The sequence below is a fragment of the Procambarus clarkii genome, chromosome 78 (assembly GCF_040958095.1).
Source record: "Procambarus clarkii isolate CNS0578487 chromosome 78, FALCON_Pclarkii_2.0, whole genome shotgun sequence".
Lineage (NCBI taxonomy): Eukaryota > Metazoa > Arthropoda > Malacostraca > Decapoda > Cambaridae > Procambarus > Procambarus clarkii.
In genome coordinates, this window is record NC_091227.1 from 24,833,637 (window position 1) to 24,858,162 (window position 24,526).

Here is a 24,526-nt window from a genome sequence, read left to right on the forward strand (position 1 = left end):
ACTGTATTGTTATTTGTTATTACTGTCACAGTACAATGAGCTATATTTTACTTTTCTTGTTTCATTTAAATGTGGTTCTTCATTTTTCTTTTTTTACTATAGTTATTTAATATTTACAGCAGATATAGTATTTGACTAAATTGCATTGGGAAATTTTCGGTAATTTCTTACCTTATTGTATTTTGACTCAATTGCATCTACATGCAAGCTGATAGTGATCCTGAACTAAATCTGCTGTCACAAATTTACAATAGCCAGTATATTGATCATCACTACTGCAGGTATTACACAGCAAACCTTGCAAAAAACAAACTCCAGAATAACATTTGCCTATCAGTTTTTCACCAAAATGTCAGATCACGTGGTAATCATTTTTGATGATATAAATGCACTATTCACAGCAGTAAGTACTAAACTATGGGTCCTTATTTTAAAAGAAACCTGGCTAAATAGAGACCATACCCAACTTTACAACTTTGTTGGTTACAAAGCCATTCACAACTGTAGGCCTAACTAAAAAGAAAGTAGCACAACTATATATTACCAAGATACCTTCATTTGCAATAGTATCATTAGTGATAGAGATGATTACTGTGAATATACCTTTGATCACTTCAAGGAGTTCCCTTAAATCCTCCTTGATTATAGGAGCTATCTATAGATTTGCCAATACTAACAAAGCTTCATTATCAGATAACCCAAGGAATCTTATCGTAAACAACAATCTCAACTAAAATCACATAATTCTAGGAGGTGACTTCAATACTGACCTGTGTCAACAAAATAGCCTTCAAGTCGACTATTTCCTAAACTGCATGAACTCCTGTATGCTAATCCCCACAATCACCAAGCCCACCCAAGTCACTCAAACATCTGCCACTACCTTGGAACACTTATGGACTAACGTAGTAGCTCCCCTTGCATCTGTTATAATCACTGACAGAACTGACCACTATTCTACCTTCCTCATAGCAAACATGGACATAACACCACCAGCGAACAAGAAACTTACCTTCAGGTTACACAGTGAAGCAGCAATTGACAATCTCACAAATGCAGTTCACAATATATACTGGGAATCTGAATGTAATAATACACAGGATATAAATTCATTAGTTAATTAACCTCTTCCTTTCCAAAACTCTGAGTCTTTACAACACTAATTTTTCTCTCCTCACCAAGCAAGTAACCGGCTAAAAATTAGACAATCACTGGCTCACAAGTGGCATAATCAATCAATAAGAAACATGAATATGAAAAAATCTTAGGAATGGCCTAGTTACAAAGGAAGTAGTTAAGAGGTACTCAACAATGCTTACCAGTATAATAAGAAAAGCAAAACTTTCCTATTGTGAGTAGATTCCAAGAAACAAAAGGCAACATGAAAAGCACATGGAGAGCCATCTCTATCATCCTAGGAGCTAAACAACATTCACATAACCAGATGAAACTCTCCAAGGATGATTATACACCTGCAACAGATCTTGAAGCGGGAACAGAATTTAATAGGTACTTGGTGCTAACCTTGCCAGAAAATTTCCAAAGACTCAAGACACATATCTTTCAGGCAGCTATCCAAATTCTTTTCTCCTTTCACCAATCAGCCCGACTGGTGACTCATTGAATCACTGAATTGTGTCCATCATTCACTTACTGGAAACCAAAGCTGGGAACATTAGTGAAATACCATCTATGGTATACAAGAGCACCTCCCATGCCCTTGTGCACCCAAAGCTCTGCTGTTCAGCAAATCTCTAGTATGTCATTCATTCCCTGATATCCTTAAAAAAACAAGAGTAACGCCAGTTCATAAAGGTTCATCCGACAGACATAAGCAATTACAGACCATATCAAATCTACGTATATTATCAAAAATATTTGAACAAATTATTTACAAACAGCTCTACCACCACCTCCTAAAACCTAAAATTCACCATACTAAAAAACCTACCTAAAATTCAACATATTAAGTCCCGGTCAGTCTGGCTACCGCTCCCTAAAAAGAGTACCAACGATGCAATTATTAGTCTCCTTGATATAATCTACTCAGCTCTTGACAAAAATGAGTTTCAGATTGGACTCTTCATTGACCTGAGAAAGGCCTTTGATTCTGTTAACCATAACTACCTCTTACTTAAACTCCACCATTATGGAATCCGAGGCCTTGCCCTGAACTATATATGATCCTATCTTAGTGACAGACACCAATATGTAGCCCCATCAATGATAAAATCTCTCCCACTCTACCATTAACCATAGGAGTGTCACAGGGCAGCATCCTAGTGCCTCTCCTATTTCTTATATACATCAATGATTTTCAAAACCCTGCTCTTAAATGCAAACCCTGTTCTGAAACTCTTCCTGGACAGATGTAATAGAACCCATAATCACCACACCAGAAATAAATATCTCTTTGGTATCCCCAGAAGTCAAACTTAATCTGTGTAAAAACACTATGCAAATAAAGAGACCTAGTCTATGGAACTCACTCACTAACGAATTGATAAGCTGTCCAACTTTTGCCTTATTAAAAAAAAGTGCCTAATTTCACCTTCATATTCCTACTTAGTGCTTTTAACTCGCATTGTATCTAGTGCTACCCAATCCGCCAATATATGTACATGAGCCTTTACATAACATGTACATTACTTTACCCTTGTAATCATTGCTATCCTCTTATATCATGGTGTTACACTGAATGCATATTTTACTTCAAAATGCCTTTAAATAATCCTCAAATTATGCTACAATGTACCTGTTGATAACCCTCAAATTTTATTTTAATGTACCTACTAATGTCAAATTTTCTTATTACCTACTTAAAATTATCTGTTAGATTAATGACCTGCCTGAAACGATATGCGTGCTAGTGGCTTTACAAGAATGTAAAGACACTAATGTTATGTATTTTCATAAACCCAATGTACCTTCTTGTATATATATATATACATATATATATATATATATATATATATATATATATATATATATATATATATATATATATAAATAAATAAATAAATATATATTTGTACAAAAGTATTAGCATGCAGCTTATATTTCTGTCTTTATGATGACATAGAAAACTTCATATATTACAGTATCAAGAAGTTTTTTAAGTTAACATTGATCTTCTAAAGGTCGTAGTTCCCATTGATAGGGAGAGCGCTGGCCAAAAACCTTGTTCAAAATATAAATATCTTTCCTATCTAATAAGATGAATCCATCTCTGTGATGGATTCACAAAAAATATTTTATCTCTACCACTCTGATAACATATACAAATATAATCTTTATTTGTGAATCTCTGTTAATTAATTAATTAATTAATTAATTAATTAATTAAGCAATATATCAGAGAGCGTGTAGGGTTTGGTGTTTTATGAGCGAAAAAGACATGGGTAGTTTAAGTAGTGAACAAATACCAATGAATAACGTTAGTATCTATATAACAAAACTATTGTCCTATGAAGTTTATTTAACTTCAAGTCACGTTTTTTTTAATAAAGATTAAATGTTTTATGGCTATTTATGCAGGATATTATTATATTATCAACGAAGCAGCAAAACAACTAAAAAATCTGGACGATGTAACAATAAGAGAAGCTGACAAGACAGCAGCATATGTAATGATTACTACCCAAGAATACATGAATAAAATCAGCGACATCCTCAGTGATGACACTACATTTCAACGAATCACAAGGAACCTGTGGAAGACCTTAAACACAAAGTGAACAAAACTATTACTAGGTAACAGGTAACCCACTACGCCCAATAATCAGCCAAATACCAACTCCAACCTATCACCTGGCAAAAAGGCTTAACGAACTCCTACCTCCATACACTACAGGCAATTACAGTCTACAATCAGCAGATTTCCTAGAATTAATCAAAACCTCACAGCCCGATGAAATTATTGCTTCCCTGGATGCCGAATCCCTATTTACCAACGTCCCAGTCGACACCACCATAGACATGATACAGGACATCTTTCATCAGTCCGCAAGGTAACATGTATCTACAAATAGACGGAGTAGCAATGGGCTCCCCTTAGGAGTGTTATTTGCTAATTTTTACATGGGAACTATCGAAGACAGAGTCTTCAGTAGTAGGTAAACACCAATTGAATACTGCCGTTATGTAGATGACATATTCGTCATAGTAAAAGACTCAGATGAACTAATTGATCTAAAAAGCCATCTAGAGTCAGTCCTCCTATTTACAAATGAAAATAGTGAAAATAACAGTCTGCCATTCTTGGATGTACTAATAAAAAAACAGGAACCTCTTTATTAGTGAATGCCTCCTTCAGGGCATATAATTCTGTTTGCAATGTTGAGCACCCACTACTCATGCTCCAGTAAGCTTCATGGTTGGTAGTGTAAACTGCTGCCCCAGCAGAACCTCTTTCTTGATCAACTGATCCGTCTGTGAAGATATGAGTCGTTGAAGGTCTTGAGATGGTTTCCAGTTGTCGTTCTATGACTGCTTTGAGCCTCTGCGAAATGTATACTCATTGTTCATTCCATTTGTTCACACCTGACCCCATTGTTCGATCCACTTGTATTCACCTGATCCACTAATAGTATAAATATAAATTTCCTGTACTGTAACATCACTTGAGAATGAACCATGTTGGTTCAAAATGTTGTGTAAATTTTATAATAAGTGTAATACATTCTTCAGTTATTTATTTCTTTTTTTCTTCACCTCGAACGAACATGACTTTTGGAGAACTCCTCTTCCAATTAAACCCGGATGCAAGAGCACTAGTCAGAGGGATAGAAGCCTTAAAACAGAAAATAATCAATACAGAATATGCAGTCATATTCAGTGAGACATGTATAAATGAAAACCTGCTGCCAGTATACACCGATATTATTATAAATACGCATTCTTCTTGTTTATATCACCACTTAAATTTGCGACAATTTGAACAGAGATGTACGACGACTGGATCACTGTGTTCAGGAGGCTGATACGCCAGCAAACACTCTCCAGGCAACCATATATCTTGCATAAGTCAATCAACAACATTGTCGCTTGGACCGTCGACTTCCTATGGCGTCACCTGGAACATATTTACTTTTAATTTCGTTATGAAATTAGATTATTTCAGAGTAAGAATAGGTTTGATCATGTTCTGCACTCAGCACCAACTTTATAGTAAATATACCATATTTCTTCATTACTTATGTAATACTAGCTGGCTCTGAGTAGCTTGTGGTGACTTTGGGTAGCTTTGAGTAATTCTACAGATCACACTCTTGGTACTGTAGCGAGTAGATTATCCCAATAATATACTCGCTCCAAATGCATTGTTAATATTCCTGTCAACCTTTGGAGATGAATGAGGTGAGGCGTTGCCCGAGCATATAAGCAGCAGAATAACAAACATTAACTAGTCTACTTTCAAGTGTGGTCTAGAGCAGACACTTGCGAGATACTGTACCGACGCTCAGTGCGCTCAACTCACACCAAAGTATCACCTGTATACTTCTGTATATTCGAGCAAATATATATATAGTATCTTAGTGTCTGTGTTTATTTGTCACCATGCTTTACGTAACAATAGAAACGTTACAGTACAAATACAGTAGTGGCTACTTCAAGTTTAAGGACTACATATGGAACTTTTGTGACAAGAAAGGGCACTTGAGAAAAGTGTGAAGAGAAAACTTGAAAACAAATAGCTAAGTCTTGGAGAGGATACGACCAGGGAATGCAGGAAGAAGAGGTAATGGTACTGTGGTCAAGACAGTAAAGGAAGGTAAACCGTCTGAAGAAGCTGCAGGTGAGGAAAGCAGACAATATTCGGAGAAAGGAAAGGAAGGTATGTTCTGTGAAGTCACAAGTGGTGAATTTTTGTAATTGATGGGAAGTTAGTTCCCTTGAAATTGGACACCGGTGCTGCAGTGTCAACACTGTCTAGAGAGTGGGCAGATACGTTACAATTAAATGTTAAACATGTGGAAAACATTAAGTGCATACGATAATGCCAATTATCGTATCGTATATGTTAGAGCCAATTCCACATAGCGAATGGGCATCCCCAACTGTACCAGTGTTGAAGGCAGACCGCAAAATCCATGATAATCTGTGCAGATATTTAAAGAATTAAATAACCTAATCCATTGTAAAAATACCCATTACCAAAAATAGATGAGTTGTACCTGGGTTGCAAGGGGGGCAAAATTTTCTAAGACTGACCTGAAATATGCCTACTTGCAAACTCCTGTAGATGCAGAGTGTCAGAAATTGTTAGTTATTAATTTTCATAAGGAGTTATTTAAGTGTAAAAGTCCCTTTTGGACTCTCCTCGTCTCCAGAAATTTTTCAGTGATTCATGTCCCATTTGTTAGTAAACATTGAGGGTGTTGCTAGCTTTTTAGATGACATTATTGTATGCGGGGAGAATGAGGAAGAGTATGATACAAGATTAGAAAAGGTTTTGAATCTTCTGCAAGAGCACAATGTGAAGATTAATGTGGGTGAAACAGCAACGAAGACCAATGTCATTGAATACCTGGGGTACCATATTTCAGGTAAGGGCTTTACTCATCACAATACCTGGGGTACCATATTTCAGGTAAGGGCTTTACTCCTCACAAAAACGTATTTACTATATAGCCCTCCCCCCCAGCCCCAACATCAGTGGGGAAGTACAGTCTTTTGAAGGCATGGTGACATACTTTTTGTAAGTTCGTGAAGAACTTTTCAACAAAATTAGCTGACTTGTATAAATTATTGAAAAAAGGGGCTAGAGTTAGGTGGGCAGCGAATGAGAAGGATTTCAGGAATATTAAGCAGGAATTGATAAATTCTCCAGTGCTCACTAATTTTACTGGTAAACTTCCTTTAAAACTGGAGATTGATGCTTGCCCAGTACGAGTGGGTTGAGTATTATTACAGGAAGTAGATGCCAGGAAAAAGCAGTCTGTTTTGCTAGCAAGAAATTATCTCATGCAGAGAAGAATTATTACCAATTAGACAAAGAAGCCTTAGATTTGGTATATGCTGTAAAAAAAACTGAGGTATTTTCTGATGGGTAGGAAATGTCTTGCTAGAACAGACTTCTAGAACAGAACAGAAGGCTAGAACAGAAAAAAATCCTAACCCCTGTTAAGATTATTTGGTAGAGGTAAACAAGTTCTTGTTAATGATAATACTAGAATTCAACTATGGGCATTGCTACTTTCACGGTTTGAGTATGATTTGGTATTAAAATCGGGCAAGGATAATGTAGTGGCTGAGCATTAAGTAGATTGCCTGTTACAGAAGAGTTTAATTCCAGTATTCCAGTGGAGTAAATTAACCTGGTGAAAACTATGTCTTTTGAGAATATTTCATTCCAGACTATTAGGAAGGCAACTGGTAGAGATCCCAAACTAAATCTGTTGAGGAAGAATCTCAAATATGGCTGGAATGATAATTTATTATTGTCAGAGTATGCTGCGGTAAAGGCTGACCTTAGTATTCACCAGGATGTACTCTAATATGGGAATAGAATGGGGGTTCCTCTGGAACTTAGATGTAAGATTTTGGAACATTTAGGCCATAATGGCATAAATGCTATGAAAGAAGAAGCTAGAAGTTGGGTTTGGTGGCCAAAAATGGACCAAGATATTGCTGAAGTAACTAAAAATTGACACATTTGCTTTAAGAATTATCAGAAACTCCAGGCCCCAGTACTTTCCTGGCCATACACGGGGAAACCCTGGTCTAGACTTCATATAGATTATGCTGGACCTATGGATAACAAATATTACCTAGTGGTGGTGGATTCATACACAAAATTTATGGATGTTCATGTGTGTAATTCCATGACATCATCTGTAACTTGTAAATTGCTCAGGAAAACATTTTATAATTTTGGATTGACAGACATGGTTGTGTCAGATAATGCTTCTTATTTTGTTTCTGAGGAAATGGAGGATTTTTTTTTAGAAAGATTGGTATTAAACCTGTAACACCTGCCCTCTATAATCCTTCTTCAAATGGTCTGGCTGAGAGAGCAGTGAGAGCCTTAAAAGACGAGTTACAGTGATTTACAGAAGCCACTATTAGTACAAGGCTTTGAAGATTTTTGCATTATCAAAGAAAAGCTGTTCATTCTATCACTGGTAAATCTCCTTCTGAATTACTGTTTAATAGGTTCTTCAACGTGCACATGGTAGCAGTAAAGACAGATCTAGATCAAGAAAAATCTGTAACTAGCTCGGCCAATCAGTTGGCTCAGGGAGAGGAAGTTTTGTTTAAAGAGGAAGATGCAGTATATGCAAGGAATTTTGTAATGGGTAATGGGTGACCCATGCAAAGGGTCACTGGGAATTTTGAGGTCCTATCGGGTGTGGATGAGGCAAATAGGGATGCTCAAGCTAATAATGAAGGGGTAACACCTGCAGGAGACAGGAAGGCAGAGCAAGGCTCAACAGGGGTAATGTGGATACAGATAATGCTAGGGACTCTGCTGTTAGTAACTCAGAAGAAGGTTCTCCAGATGTAACGGGCCCAAGAGTCCCAGTTGAGAAAATCTGGAAGAGTCATACAACCGCCTGATAGACTTAACCTGTAGGCGGTTTAATTCAAAGGGGAGGAATGTTAAGGTATTTTGTAGGATTAAGTTAGGTGCCGTTATTTTGTAGGACTCGCCTACTCAGTGAGTAGGCACATAGGTGAGGTGCATAATGTTTCCAGCAGATGCTCTTTTATAAGTATTGTAAATAGTAAGTCATGTAACCTATAACCGGTGAATACGCTCTCTCTCTCTCTCTCTCTCTCTCTCTCTCTCTCTCTCTCTCTCTCGGTGTGGGTGTGTCAGTATAATTAAAATAAGGAGTACCAACATGTCGAAAAGCGTCTTCTACAGTCAATACATTATTGAATTTCACATCACAAAGTTTGTGAGACACTAATACATTACATAAAAATATTTAATTTTAACAATCGTACCTAACACAAGTGATCACATCCTCGTTGTTTTGATCAGTCCGGAAGTCGGTGGAATGTGAGTCCAGTCTCCTCCTGCAAGAAGAAATATTCACATTAATTTTGGGAAAATCAGTGAGTGATGCTACAGAAATAAGGAACGGAGGACAACATTGTATAACAGCTTAAGTTTTCTGCCTATTGACATCATCTTGTTAGATGTTGAGTCATTCACTAATGACCTGCTGGAAGATATAAAATATCTAGTTATAGTCAGCTCTCACCGGCAGCAAACCATTCAAAAACCCAAAAGAAATTTATGGATGAATTTCTAGAGCTAATGAAGGTAATGGAACCATGCCCCTGGTATCATGCCATAATGGAACCATGCCCCAGGTATTGCGCCATAATGGAACCATGCCCCAGGTATCATGCCATAATGGAACCATGCCCCTGGTATCATGCCATAATGGAACCATGCCCCAGGTATCATACCATAATGGAACCATGCCCCTGGTATCATGCCACAAGGGAACCATGCCCCTGGTATCATGCCATAATGGAACCATGCCCCTGGTATCATACCATAATAGAACCATGCCCCTGGTATCATGCCATAATGGAACCATGCCCCAGGTATCATACCATAATGGAACCATGCCCCTGGTATCATGCCACAAGGGAACCATGCCCCAGGTATCATGCCATAATGGAACCATGCCCCAGGTATCATACCATAATGGAACCATGCCCCTGGTATCATGCCATAATGGAACCATGCCCCAGGTATCATACCATAATGGAACCATGCCCCTGGTATCATGCCATAATGGAACCATGCCCCAGGTATCATACCATAATGGAACCATGCCCCTGGAATCATGCCATAATGGAACCATGCCCCTGGTATCATGCCATAATGGAACCATGCCGCTGGTATCATGTCATAATGGAACCATGCCGCTGGTATCATGCCATATTGGAACCATGCCCCTGGTATCATGCTGTAATGGAACCATGCCACTGGTATCATGCCATAATGGAACCATGCCCCTGGTATCATGCCATAATGGATCCATGCCCCTGTTATCATGCCATAATGGAATCATGCCCCAGGTATCATGCCATAATGGAACCATGCCCCTGGTATCATGCCATAATGGAACCATGCCCCTGGTATCATGCCATAATGGAACCATGCCCCTGGTATCATGCCATAATGGAACCATGCCCCTGGTATCATGCCATAATGGAACCATGCCCCTGGTATCATGCCATAATGGAACCATGCCCCTGGTATCATGCCATAATGGAACCATGCCCCTGGTATCATGCCATAATGGAACCATGCCCCTGGTATCATGCCATAATGGAACCATGCCCCTGGTATCATGCCATAATGGAACCATGCCCCTGGTATCATGCCATAATGGAACCATGCCCCTGGTATCATGCCATAATGGAACCATGCCCCTGGTATCATGCCATAATGGAACCATGCCCCTGGTATCATGCCATAATGGAACCATGCCCCTGGTATTAGGCCATAATGGAACCATGTTCCAGGACGTATGGTCTCTGTCATTATATTCCCCATTTTCCAAGATTGACTGCTTCTGGCACATGTCCCATGACGGTCACCAGAACTTGACGTGTCGCGGGTTTGTCTACTTTTGTGTGCCATCGTTCCGCATTCAGGATTTGCTTGTGTTCTAGAACCAGAGTTAAGTCAGTTGGGTATCCCAAAAGCACGACTCTTGTGCATCTTTCTGAAAGGTCCAGCTACTCCAAGCATACAGCTTTCCCTTGCAGAACTGTTAATTTTTCTAAGTAATTTGCAGTCTGTTGGTCTTGTAGTGTCATTATTATTTCTCCTTTCAGGTTGACTGTGATGGAAAGTTTAACTCTGGTTGTTCTTTTTCCATTGCTGTTACTACTCCATGTGCTGTAGGAAAGTGGTCTGTCTGCATTATCTTTAATGTTGGAACATGTGCAGAGTGACGATGTCTGGTGTGAGACTGGTGGTGTCACATGCTGGCTGGTGGTGTCACATGCTGGCTGGTGTGAGACTGGTGTTGTCACATGCTGGCTGGTGGTGTCACATGCTGGCTGGTGGTGTCACATGCTGGCTGGTGGTGTCACATGCTGGCTGGTGGTGTCACATGCTGGCTGGTGGTGTCACATGCTGGCTGGTGGTGTCACATGCTGGCTGGTGTGTGACTGGTGGTGTCACATACTGGCTGGTGTGTGACTGGAGGTGTCACATGCTGGCTGGTGTGTGACTGGTGGTGTCACATGCTGGCTGGTGTGAGACTGGTGGTGTCACATGCTGGCTGGTGTGAGACTGTTGGTGTCACATGCTGGCTGGTGTGTGACTGGTGGTGTCACATGCTGGCTGATGTGAGACTGGTGGTGTCACATGCTGGCTGGTGTGAGACTGGTGGTGTCACATGCTGGCTGGTGTGTGACTGGTGGTGTCACATGCTGGCTGGTGTGAGACTGGTGGTGTCATATGCTGGCTGGTGTGTGACTGGTGGTGTCACATGCTGGCTGGTGTGTGACTGGTGGTGTCACATGCTGGCTGGTGTGAGACTGTTGGAGTCACATGCTGGCTGGTGTGTGACTGGTGGTGTCACATGCTGGCTGGTGTGAGACTGGTGGTGTCACATGCTGGCTGGTGTGTGACTGGTGGTGTCACATGCTGGCTGGTGTGAGACTGGTGGTGTCACATGCTGGCTGGTGTGAGATTGGTGGTGTCACATGCCGGCTGGTGTGAGACTGGTGGTGTCACATGCTGGCTGGTGTGAGACTGGTGGTGTCACATGCTGGCTGGTGTGTGACTGGTGGTGTCACATGCTGGCTGGTGTGTGACTGGTGGTGTCACATGCTGGCTGGTGTGAGACTGGTGGTGTCACATGCTGGCTGGTGTGAGACTGTTGGTGTCACATGCTGGCTGGTGTGTGACTGGTGGTGTCACATGCTGGCTGGTGTGAGACTGGTGGTGTCACATGCTGGCTGGTGTGAGACTGGTGGTGTCACATGCTGGCTGGTGTGTGACTGGTGGTGTCACATGCTGGCTGGTAAGAGACTGGTGGTGTCATATGCTGGCTGGTGTGTGACTGGTGGTGTCACATGCTGGCTGGTGTGTGACTGGTGGTGTCACATGCTGGCTGGTGTGAGACTGTTGGTGTCACATGCTGGCTGGTGTGTGACTGGTGGTGTCACATGCTGGCTGGTGTGAGACTAATGGTGTCACATGCTGGCTGGTGTGAGACTGGTGGTGTCACATGCTGGCTGGTGTGAGACTGGTGGTGTCACATGCTGGCTTATGTGTGACTGGTGGTGTCACATGCTGGCTGGTGTGAGACTGGTGGTGTCACATGGTGGCTGGTGTGAGACTGGTGGTGTCACATGCTGGCAGGTGTGTGACTGGTGGTGTCACATGCTGGCTGGTGTGAGACTGGTGGTGTCACATGCTGGCTGGTGTGAGACTGGTGGTGTCACATGCTGGCTGGTGTGAGACTGGTGTCACATGCTGGCTGGTGGTGTCACATGCTGGCTGGTGTGTGACTAGTGGTGTCACATGCTGGCTGGTGTGAGACTGGTGGTGTCACATGCTGGCTGGTGTGAGACTGGTGGTGTCACATGCTGGCTGGTGTGTGACTGGTGGTGTCACATGCTGGCTGGTGTGACTGGTGGTGTCACATGCTGGCTGGTGTGAGACTGGTGGTGTCACATGCTGACTGGTGGTGTCACATGCTGGCTGGTGTGTGACTGGTGGTGTCACATACTGGCTGGTGTGAGACTGGTGGTGTCACATGCTGGCTGGTGTGTGACTGGTGGTGTCACATGCTGGCTGGTGTGAGACTGGTGGTGTCACATGCTGGCTGGTGTGAGACTGGTGGTGTCACATGCTGGCTTGTGTGTGACTAGTGGTGTCACATGCTGGCTGGTGTGAGACTGGTGGTGTCACATGGTGGCTAGTGTGTGACTAGTGGTGTCACATGCTGGCTGGTGTGTGACTGGTGGTGTCACATGCTGGCTGGTGTGTGACTGGTCGTGTCATATGCTGGCTGGTGTGTGACTGGTGGTGTCACATGCTGGCTGGTGTGAGACTGGTGGTGTCACATGCTGGCTGGCTGGTGTGAGACTGGTGGTGTCACATGCTGGCTTGTGTGTGACTGGTGGTGTCACATGCTGGCTGGTGTGTGACTGGTGGTGTCACATGCTGGCTGGTGGTGTCACATGCTGGCTGGTGTGAGACTGGTGGTGTCACATGCTGGCTGGTGTGAGACTGGTGGTGCCACATGCTGGCTGGTGTGTGACTGGTGGTGTCACATGCTGGTTGGTGTGTGACTGGTGGTGTCACATGCTGGCTGGTGGTGTCACATGCTGGCTGGTGTATGACTGGTGGTGTCACATGCTGGCTGGTGTGTGACTGGTGGTGTCACATGCAGGCCGGTGTGTGACTGATGGTGTCACATGCTGGCTGGTGTGAGACTGGTGTTACATGCTGGCTGGTGTGTGACTGGTGGTGTCACATGCTAGCTGGTGTGTGACTGGTGGTGTCACATGCTGGCTGGTGGTGTCATATGTTGGCTGGTGTGAGACTGGTGGTGTCACATGCTGGCTGGTGTGTGACTGGTGGTGTCACATGTTGGCTGGTGAGAGACTGGTGGTGTCACATGCTGGCTGGTGATATCACATGCTGGCTGGTGTGAGACTGGTGGTGTCACATGCTGGCTGTGAGACTGGTGGTGTCACATGCTGGCTGGTGACTGGTGGTGTCACATGCTTGCTGGTGTGTGACTGATGGTGTCAAATGCTTGCTGGTGTGTGACTGGTTGTGTCACATGCTGGCTGGTGTGAGACTGGTGGTGTCACATGCTGGCTAGTGTGAGACTGGTGGTGTCACATGCTAGCTGGTGTGAGACTGGTGGTGTCACATGCTGGCTGGTGTGTGACTGGCGGTGTCACATGCTGGCTGGTGTGTGACTGGTGGTGTCACATGCTGGCTGGTGTGTGACTGGTGGTGTCACATGCAGGTCGGTGTGTGACTGGCGGTGTCACATGCTGGCTGGTGTGAGACTGGTGTCACATGCTGGCTGGTGTGTGACTGGTGGTGTCACATGCTGGCTGGTGGTGTCACATGTTGGCTGGTGTGAGACTGGTGGTGTCACATGCTGGCTGGTGTGACTGGTGGTGTCACATGTTGGCTGGTGTGAGACTGGTGGTGTCACATGCTGGCTGGTGATATCACATGCTGGCTGGTGTGAGACTGGTGGTGTCACATGCTGGCTGGTGGTGTCACATGTTGGCTGGTGTGAGACTGGTGGTGTCACATGCTGGCTGGTGTGTGACTGGTGGTGTCACATGTTGGCTGGTGTGAGACTGGTGGTGTCACATGCTGGCTGGTGATATCACATGCTGGCTGGTGTGAGACTGGTGGTGTCACATACTGGCTGGTGGTGTCACATGCTGGCTGGTGACTGGTGGTGTCACATGCTGGCTGGTATGTGACTGGTGGTGTCACATGATGGCTGGTGTGAGACTGGTGGTGTCACATGCTGGCTGCTGTGAGACTGGTGGTGTCACATGCTGGCTGCTGTGAGACTGGTGGTGTCACATGCTGGCTGGTGACTGGTGGTGTCACATGCTGGCTGGTGTGTGACTGATGGTGTCACATGCTTGCTGGTGTGTGACTGGTTGTGTCACATGCTGGCTGGTGTGAGACTGGTGGTGTCACATGCTGGCTGGTGGCGTCACATGCTGGCTAGTGTGAGACTGGTGGTGTCACATGCTAGCTGGTGTGAGACTGGTGGTGTCACATGCTGGCTGGTGTGTGACTGGTGGTGTCACATGCTGGCTGGTGTGTGACTGGTGGTGTCACATGCTGGCTGGTGTGTGACTGGTGGTGTCACATGCAGGCCGGTGTGTGACTGGCGGTGTCACATGCTGGCTGGTGTGAGACTAGTGTCACATGCTGGCTGGTGTGTGACTGGTGGTGTCACATGCTGGCTGGTGTGTGACTGGTGGCGTCACATGCTGGCTGGTGGTGTCACATGTTGGCTGGTGTGAGACTGGTGGTGTCACATGCTGGCTATTGTGTGACTGGTGGTGTCATATGCCGGCTGGTTTGAGACTGGTGGTGTCACATGCTGGCTGGTGATATCACATGCTGGTTGGTGTGAGACTGGTGGTGTCACATGCTGGCTGGTGGCGTCACATGCTGGCTGGTGGTGTCACATGCTGGCTGGTGGTGTCACATGCTGGCTGGTGGTGTCACATGCTGGCTGGTGGTGTCACATGCTGGCTGGTGGTGTCACATGCTGGCTGGTGTGTGACTGGTGGTGTCACATACTGGCTGGTGTGTGACTGGAGGTGTCACATGCTGGCTGGTGTGTGACTGGTGGTGTCACATGCTGGCTGGTGTGAGACTGGTGGTGTCACATGCTGGCTGGTGTGAGACTGTTGGTGTCACATGCTGGCTGGTGTGTGACTGGTGGTGTCACATGCTGGCTGATGTGAGACTGGTGGTGTCACATGCTGGCTGGTGTGAGACTGGTGGTGTCACATGCTGGCTGGTGTGTGACTGGTGGTGTCACATGCTGGCTGGTGTGAGACTGGTGGTGTCATATGCTGGCTGGTGTGTGTCTGGTGGTGTCACATGCTGGCTGGTGTGTGACTGGTGGTGTCACATGCTGGCTGGTGTGAGACTGTTGGAGTCACATGCTGGCTGGTGTGTGACTGGTGGTGTCACATGCTGGCTGGTGTGAGACTGGTGGTGTCACATGCTGGCTGGTGTGTGACTGGTGGTGTGACATGCTGGCTGGTGTGAGACTGGTGGTGTCACATGCTGGCTGGTGTGAGATTGGTGGTGTCACATGCCGGCTGGTGTGAGACTGGTGGTGTCACATGCTGGCTGGTGTGAGACTGGTGGTGTCACATGCTGGCTGGTGTGTGACTGGTGGTGTCACATGCTGGCTGGTGTGTGACTGGTGGTGTCACATGATGGCTGGTGTGAGACTGGTGGTGTCACATGCTGGCTGGTGTGAGACTGTTGGTGTCACATGCTGGCTGGTGTGTGACTGGTGGTGTCACATGCTGGCTGGTGTGAGACTGGTGGTGTCACATGCTGGCTGGTGTGAGACTGGTGGTGTCACATGCTGGCTGGTGTGTGACTGGTGGTGTCACATGCTGGCTGGTAAGAGACTGGTGGTGTCACATGCTGGCTGGTGTGAGACTGGTGGTGTCACATGCTGGCTGGTGTGAGACTGGTGGTGTCACATGCTGGCTGGTGTGAGACTGGTGGTGTCACATGCTGGCTTGTGTGTGACTGGTGGTGTCACATGCTGGCTGGTGTGAGACTGGTGGTGTCACATGGTGGCTGGTGTGAGACTGGTGGTGTCACATGCTGGCAGGTGTGTGACTGGTGGTGTCACATGCTGGCTGGTGTGAGACTGGTGGTGTCACATGCTGGCTGGTGTGAGACTGGTGGTGTCACATGCTGGCTGGTGTGAGACTGGTGTCACATGCTGGCTGGTGGTGTCACATGCTGGCTGGTGTGTGACTAGTGGTGTCACATGCTGGCTGGTGTGAGACTGGTGGTGTCACATGCTGGCTGGTGTGAGACTGGTGGTGTCACATGCTGGCTGGTGTGCGACTGGTGGTGTCACATGCTGGCTGGTGTGTGACTGGTGGTGTCACATGCTGGCTGGTGTGAGACTGGTGGTGTCACATGCTGACTGGTGGTGTCACATGCTGGCTGGTGTGTGACTGGTGGTGTCACATGCTGGCTGGTGTGAGACTGGTGGTGTCACATGCTGGCTGGTGTGTGACTGGTGGTGTCACATGCTGGCTGGTGTGAGACTGGTGGTGTCACATGCTGGCTGGTGTGAGACTGGTGGTGTCACATGCTGGCTTGTGTGTGACTAGTGGTGTCACATGCTGGCTGGTGTGAGACTGGTGGTGTCACATGGTGGCTAGTGTGTGACTAGTGGTGTCACATGCTGGCTGGTGTGTGACTGGTGGTGTCACATGCTGGCTGGTGTGTGACTGGTCGTGTCACATGCTGGCTGGTGTGTGACTGGTGGTGTCACATGCTGGCTGGTGTGAGACTGGTGGTGTCACATGCTGGCTGGCTGGTGTGAGACTGGTGGTGTCACATGCTGGCTTGTGTGTGACTGGTGGTGTCACATGCTGGCTGGTGTGTGACTGGTGGTGTCACATGCTGGCTGGTGGTGTCACATGCTGGCTGGTGTGAGACTAGTGGTGTCACATGCTGGCTGGTGGTGTCACATGCTGGCTGGTGTGAGACTGGTGGTGCCACATGCTGGCTGGTGTGTGACTGGTGGTGTCACATGCTGGTTGGTGTGTGACTGCTGGTGTCACATGCTGGCTGGTGGTGTCACATGCTGGCTGGTGGTGTCACATGCTGGCTGGTGTATGACTGGTGGTGTCACATGCTGGCTGGTGTGTGACTGGTGGTGTCACATGCAGGCCGGTGTGTGACTGATGGTGTCACATGCTGGCTGGTGTGAGACTGGTGTTACATGCTGGCTGGTGTGTGACTGGTGGTGTCACATGCTAGCTGGTGTGTGACTGGTGGTGTCACATGCTGGCTGGTGGTGTCACATGTTGGCTGGTGTGAGACTGGTGGTGTCACATGCTGGCTGGTGTGTGACTGGTGGTGTCACATGTTGGCTGGTGAGAGACTGGTGGTGTCACATGCTGGCTGGTGATATCACATGCTGGCTGGTGTGAGACTGGTGGTGTCACATGCTGGCTGGTGACTGGTGGTGTCACATGCTGGCTGGTATGTGACTGGTGGTGTCACATGATGGCTGGTGTGAGACTGGTGGTGTCACATGCTGGCTGCTGTGAGACTGGTGGTGTCACATGCTGGCTGGTGACTGGTGGTGTCACATGCTTGCTGGTGTGTGACTGATGGTGTCAAATGCTTGCTGGTGTGTGACTGGTTGTGTCACATGCTGGCTGGTGTGAGACTGGTGGTGTCACATGCTGGCTAGTGTGAGACTGGTGGTGTCACATGCTAGCTGGTGTGAGACTTTTGGTGTCACATGCTGGCTGGTGTGTGACTGGTGGTGTCACATGCTGGCTGGTGTGTGACTGGTGGTGTCACATGCTGGCTGGTGTGTGACTGGTGGTGTCACATGCAGGCCGGTGTGTGACTGGCGGTGTCACATGCTGGCTGGTGTGAGACTGGTGTCACATGCTGGCTGGTGTGTGACTGGTGGTGTCACATGCTGGCTGGTGGTGTCACATGTTGGCTGGTGTGAGACTGGTGGTGTCACATATGCTGGCTGGTGTGACTGGTGGTGTCACATGTTGGCTGGTGTGAGACTGGTGGTGTCACATGCTGGCTGGTGATATCACATGCTGGCTGGTGTGAGACTGGTGGTGTCACATGCTGGCTGGTGGTGTCACATGTTGGCTGGTGTGAGACTGGTGGTGTCACATGCTGGCTGGTGTGTGACTGGTGGTGTCACATGTTGGCTGGTGTGAGACTGGTGGTGTCACATGCTGGCTGGTGATATCACATGCTGGCTGGTGTGAGACTGGTGGTGTCACATACTGGCTGGTGGTGTCACATGCTGGCTGGTGACTGGTGGTGTCACATGTTGGCTGGTATGTGACTGGTGGTGTCACATGCTGGCTGGTGTGTGACTGGTGGTGTCACATGTTGGCTGGTGTGAGACTGGTGGTGTCACATGCTGGCTGGTGATATCACATGCTGGCTGGTGTGAGACTGGTGGTGTCACATACTGGCTGGTGGTGTCACATGCTGGCTGGTGACTGGTGGTGTCACATGCTGGCTGGTATGTGACTGGTGGTGTCACATGATGGCTGGTGTGAGACTGGTGGTGTCACATGCTGGCTGCTGTGAGACTGGTGGTGTCACATCCTGGCTGCTGTGAGACTGGTGGTGTCACATGCTGGCTGGTGACTGGTGGTGTCACATGCTGGCTGGTGTGTGACTGATGGTGTCACATGCTTGCTGGTGTGTGACTGGTTGTGTCACATGCTGGCTGGTGTGAGACTGGTGGTGTCACATGCTGGCTGGTGGCGTCACATGCTGGCTAGTGTGAGACTGGTGGTGTCACATGCTAGCTGGTGGGAGACTGGTGGTGTCACATGCTGGCTGGTGTGTGACTGGTGGTGTCACATGCTGGCTGGTGTGTGACTGGTGGTGTCACATGCTGGCTGGTGTGTGACTGGTGGTGTCACATGCAGGCCGGTGTGTGACTGGCGGTGTCACATGCTGGCTGGTGTGAGACTGGTGTCACATGCTGGCTGGTGTGTGACTGGTGGTGTCACATGCTGGCTGGTGTGTGACTGGTGGCGTCACATGCTGGCTGGTGGTGTCACATGTTGGCTGGTGTGAGACTGGTGGTGTCACATGCTGGCTGGTGTGTGACTGGTGGTGTCATATGCTGGCTAGTTTGAGACTGGTGGTGTCACATGCTGGCTGGTGATATCACATGCTGGTTGGTGTGAGACTGGTGGTGTCACATGCTGGCTGGTGGTGTCACATGCTGCCTGGTGACTGGTGGTGTCACATGCTGGCTGGTATGTGACTGGTGGTGTCACATGATGGCTGGTGTGAGACTGGTGGTGTCACATGCTGGCTGCTGTGAGACTGGTGGTGTCACATGCTTGCTGGTGACTGGTCGTGTCACATGCTGGCTGGTTTGTGACTGGTGGTGTCACATGCTAAGTGGTGTGAGACTGGTGGTGTCACATGCTGGCTGGTGTGAGACTGGTGGTATCACATGCTGGCTGGTGGTGTCACATGCTGGCTGGTGGTGTCACATGCTGGCTGGTGGTGTCACATGCTGGCTGGTGTGAGACTGGTGGTGTCCCATGCTGGGTAGTGTGAGACTGGTGGTGTCACATGCTGGCTGGTGGTGTCACATGCTGGCTGGTGTGAGACTGGTGGTGTCCCATGCTGGGTGGTGTGAGACTGGTGGTGTCACATGCTGGTTGGTGGTGTCACATGCTGGCTGGTGGTGTCACATGCTGGCTGGTGTGAGACTGGTGGTGTCACATGCTGATGGCTGGTGCTAGACTGAAGGTGTCACATGCTGGCTGGTGTGAGTCTGGTGTCACATGCTGGCTGGTGTGTGACTGGTGGTGTCACATGCTGGTTGGTGTGCGACTGGTGGTGTCACATGCTAGCTGGTGTGGTACTGGTGGGTTCACATGCTGGCTGGTGTGAGACTGGTGGTGTCACATGCTGGCTGGTGTGAGACTGGTGGTGTCACATGCTGGCTGGTGTGTGACTGGTGGTGTCACATGCTGGCTGGTGTGAGACTAGTGGTGTCACATGCTGGCTGGTGTGTGACTGGTGTCACATGCTGGCAGGTGGTGACACATGCTGGCTGGTGGTGTCACATGCTAGCTGGTGTGACTGGTGGTGTCACGTGCTGGCTGGTGTGTGACTGGTGGTGTCACATTCTGGTTGGTGTGCGACTGGTGGTGTCACATGCTGGCTGGTGTGAGACTGGTGTCACATGCTCGCTGGTGGTGTGACATGCTGGCTGGTGGTGTCACATGCTGGCTGGTGTGAATGGTGGTGTCACATGCTGGCTGGTGTGAATGGTGGTGTCACATGCTGGCTGGTGTTTGACTGGTGGTGTCACATGCTGGCTGGTGTGTGACTGGTGGTGTCACATGCTGGCTGGTGTGAGACTGGTGGTGTCACATGCTGGCTGGTGGTGTCACATGCTGGCTGGTGTGTGACTGATGGTGTCACATTGTTACGAACCCGGATCCAGCGTCCTAGCCTGGAGCAGTGACAAACACGCCATCTGTGGGTCAGCTCCCGAAACCCCCGCCAAACGAACGACGACACCTAGTGAGGACAGCGTGTACTGGCCTCGAGGACCAGTTTCCAGTCTGGTTCAGCGCTCAACACCGCCGCTCCTGACCTCTGGTGAGGTGGTGCTCCGAAGACAGCGCCATCTATGGAGTGGATATGTCGGGCGTTTGTATCTGAGCCTGTGAGTGTGGTGTATTAGTGTCCCGGTTATTAATGACGTGTCTGCTTACAGAGCCGACCTGGGACCACTGTGTTGAAGGTGTAGTCAGTCTACCCGAGGCAGCCAGTCTCCATACAGTGAAGTTTGCTGCAGCTGTCGTGACGTCGTCCCCCCGGAAGAACACTGTGGTGTGTTAAGCCTGCCAGTGGAGTGGCAGTGGAAGGATTTACCCGGGACCGACGGTTGGAGACGATAATCCACTGGGGTATTGAGGACAGGAGGGTGATTGGTGATATCACACGAGACTCCTGTCTAGGGCGTATCCCTTTTATCGTTCGTGGAGTGGCCGTACCAGCCTTGGTGGCTCAGTACCTGCCAGCAGACCTGCTGGACGTGTGGTTGATGGCCTCCACGACGGTGCCCCCAGTGGACCTGTGTTGTGGCTGACCTGTGGCCAGGGTAGGCTCGGCGTTCTCAGAGGACACGTCTTGAGGCCACGAAGAAAGTACCGCGGACTCAGCACCTAGCTTCGAGGATCCATAGTCTCCAGCAGAAGACTACAGTGTTGATCCCCTTTGTAAAGTGTTAATACCCCTCCCCCTTGTGTACGTTTTACTTTTATATATTTAAATGGTGATGGTTATATTATATTATATTAAGTTCTTACCTTTCTTTCCCTACTCCCTTTAAGTTACTTGCGTCACGGATCGCATCCCTTGATAGCCTCTACTGGCTTGGGGCCGGATATATATCTTCCTCTAACTACATCAGAGTAAGAACCCCGTTGCGTCCCGAGAGGGCCGTAACACACATGCTGACTGGTGTGTGACTGGTTGTGTCACATGCTGGCTGGTTTGAGACTGGTGGTGTCACATGCTGGCTGGTGGTGTCACATGCTGGCTTATGTGAGACTGGTGGTGTCACATGCTAGCTGGTGTGAGACTGGTCGTGTCACATGCTGGCTGGTGTGTGACTGGTGGTGTCACATGCTGGCTGGTGTGTGACTAGTGGTGTCACATGCTGGCTGGTGTGTGACTGGTGGTGTCACATGCAGGCCGGTGTGTGACTTGTGGTGTCACATGCTGGCTGGTGTGAGACTGGTGTCACATGCTGGCTGGTGTGTGACTGGTGGTGTCACATGCTGGCTGGTGTGTGACTGGTGGTGTCACATGCTAGCTGGTGTGTGACTGGTGGTGTCACATGCTGGCTGGTGGTGTCACATGTTGGCTGGTGTGAGACTGGTGGTGTCACATGCTGGCTGGTGTGTGACTGGTGGTGTCACATGCTGGCTGGTGTGAGACTGGTGGTGTCACATGCTGGCTGGTGATATCACATGCTGGCTGGTGTGAGACTGGTGGTGTCACATGCTGGCAGGTGGTGTCACATGCTGGCTGGTGACTGGTGGTGTCACATGCTGGCTGGTATGTGACTGGTGGTGTCACATGATGGCTGGTGTGTGACTGGTGGTGTCACATGCTGGCTGGTGTGAGACTGGTGGTGTCACATGGTGGCTAGTGTGTGACTGGTGGTGTCACATGCTGGCTGGTGTGTGACTGGTGGTGTCACATGCTGGCTGGTGTGTGACTGGTCGTGTCACATGCTGGCTGGTGTGTGACTGGTGGTGTCACATGTTGGCTGGTGTGAGACTGGTGGTGTCACAAGCTGGCTGGTGATATCACATGCTGGCTGGTGTGAGACTGGTGGTGTCACATACTGGCTGGTGGTGTCACATGCTGGCTGGTGACTGGTGGTGTCACATGCTGGCTGGTATGTGACTGGTGGTGTCACATGATGGCTGGTGTGAGACTGGTGGTGTCACATGCTGGCTGCTGTGAGACTGGTGGTGTCACATGCTGGCTGGTGACTGGTGGTGTCACATGCTGGCTGGTGTGTGACTGATGGTGTCACATGCTTGCTGGTGTGACTGGTTGTGTCACATGCTGGCTGGTGTGAGACTGGTGGTGTCACATGCTGGCTGGTGGCGTCACATGCTGGCTAGTGTGAGACTGGTGGTGTCACATGCTAGCTGGTGTGAGACTGGTGGTGTCACATGCTGGCTGGTGTGTGACTGGTGGTGTCACATGCTGGCTGGTGTGTGACTGGTGGTGTCACATGCTGGCTGGTGTGTGACTGGTGGTGTCACATGCAGGCCGGTGTGTGACTGGCGGTGTCACATGCTGGCTGGTGTGAGACTGGTGTCACATGCTGGCTGGTGTGTGACTGGTGGTGTCACATGCTGGCTGGTGTGTGACTGGTGGCGTCACATGCTGGCTGGTGGTGTCACATGTTGGCTGGTGTGAGACTGGTGGTGTCACATGCTGGCTGGTGTGTGACTGGTGGTGTCATATGCTGGCTGGTTTGAGACGGGTGGTGTCACATGCTGGCTGGTGATATCACATGCTGGTTGGTGTGAGACTGGTGGTGTCACATGCTGGCTGGTGGTGTCACATGCTGGCTGGTGACTGGTGGTGTCACATGCTGGCTGGTATGTGACTGGTGGTGTCACATGATGGCTGGTGTGAGACTGGTGGTGTCACATGCTGGCTGCTGTGAGACTGGTGGTGTCACATGCTTGCTGGTGACTGGTCGTGTCACATGCTGGCTGGTGTGTGACTGGTGGTGTCACATGCTAAGTGGTGTGAGACTGGTGGTGTCACATGCTGGCTGGTGTGAGACTGGTGGTGTCACATGCTGGCTGGTGGTGTCACATGCTGGCTGGTGTGAGACTGGTGGTGTCCCATGCTGGGTGGTGTGAGACTGGTGGTGTCACATGCTGGCTGGTGGTGTCACATGCTGGCTGGTGTGAGACTGGTGGTGTCCCATGCTGGATGGTGTGAGACTGGTGGTGTCACATGCTGGCTGGTGGTGTCACATGCTGGCTGGTGGTGTCACATGCTGGCTGGTGTGAGACTGGTGGTGTCACATGCTGATGGCTGGTGCTAGACTGAAGGTGTCACATGCTGGCTGGTGTGAGACTGGTGTCACATGCTGGCTGGTGTGTGACTGGTGGTGTCACATGCTGGCTGGTGTGTGACTGGTGGTGTCACATGCTGGCTGGTGTGAGACTAGTGGTGTCACATGCTGGCTGGTGTGTGACTGGTGTCACATGCTGGCAGGTGGTGACACATGCTGGCTGGTGGTGTCACATGCTAGCTGGTGTGACTGGTGGTGTCACGTGCTAACTGGTGTGTGACTGGTGGTGTCACATGCTGGTTGGTGTGCGACTGGTGGTGTCACATGCCGGCTGGTGTGAGACTGGTGTCACATGCTCGCTGGTGGTGTGACATGCTAACTGGTGGTGTCACATGCTGGCTGGTGGTGTCACATGCTGGCTGGTGTGAATGGTGGTGTCACATGCTGGCTGGTGTCACATGCTGGCTGGTGTGAATGGTGGTGTCACATGCTGGCTGGTGTTTGACTGGTGGTGTCACATGCTGGCTGGTGTGTGACTGGTGGTGTCACATGCTGGCTGGTGTGAGACTGGTGGTGTCACATGCTGGCTGGTGGTGTCACATGCTGGCTGGTGTGTGACTGATGGTGTCACATGCTGACTGGTGTGTGACTGGTTGTGTCACATGCTGGCTGGTTTGAGA

General features: G+C 48.5%; 1 long non-coding RNA gene across 1 annotated transcript in view; it reads right to left on the reverse strand.

Moving 5' to 3' along the window:
* LOC138357473 (uncharacterized) overlaps positions 1-24,526 on the reverse strand; it is a 172,736-nt gene that overhangs the window by 51,301 nt on the left and 96,909 nt on the right. The window contains exon 2 of the long non-coding RNA XR_011225026.1: positions 8,956-9,027. This is a non-coding gene — a long non-coding RNA (uncharacterized lncRNA). The remainder of the gene's footprint in view (positions 1-8,955; positions 9,028-24,526) is intronic.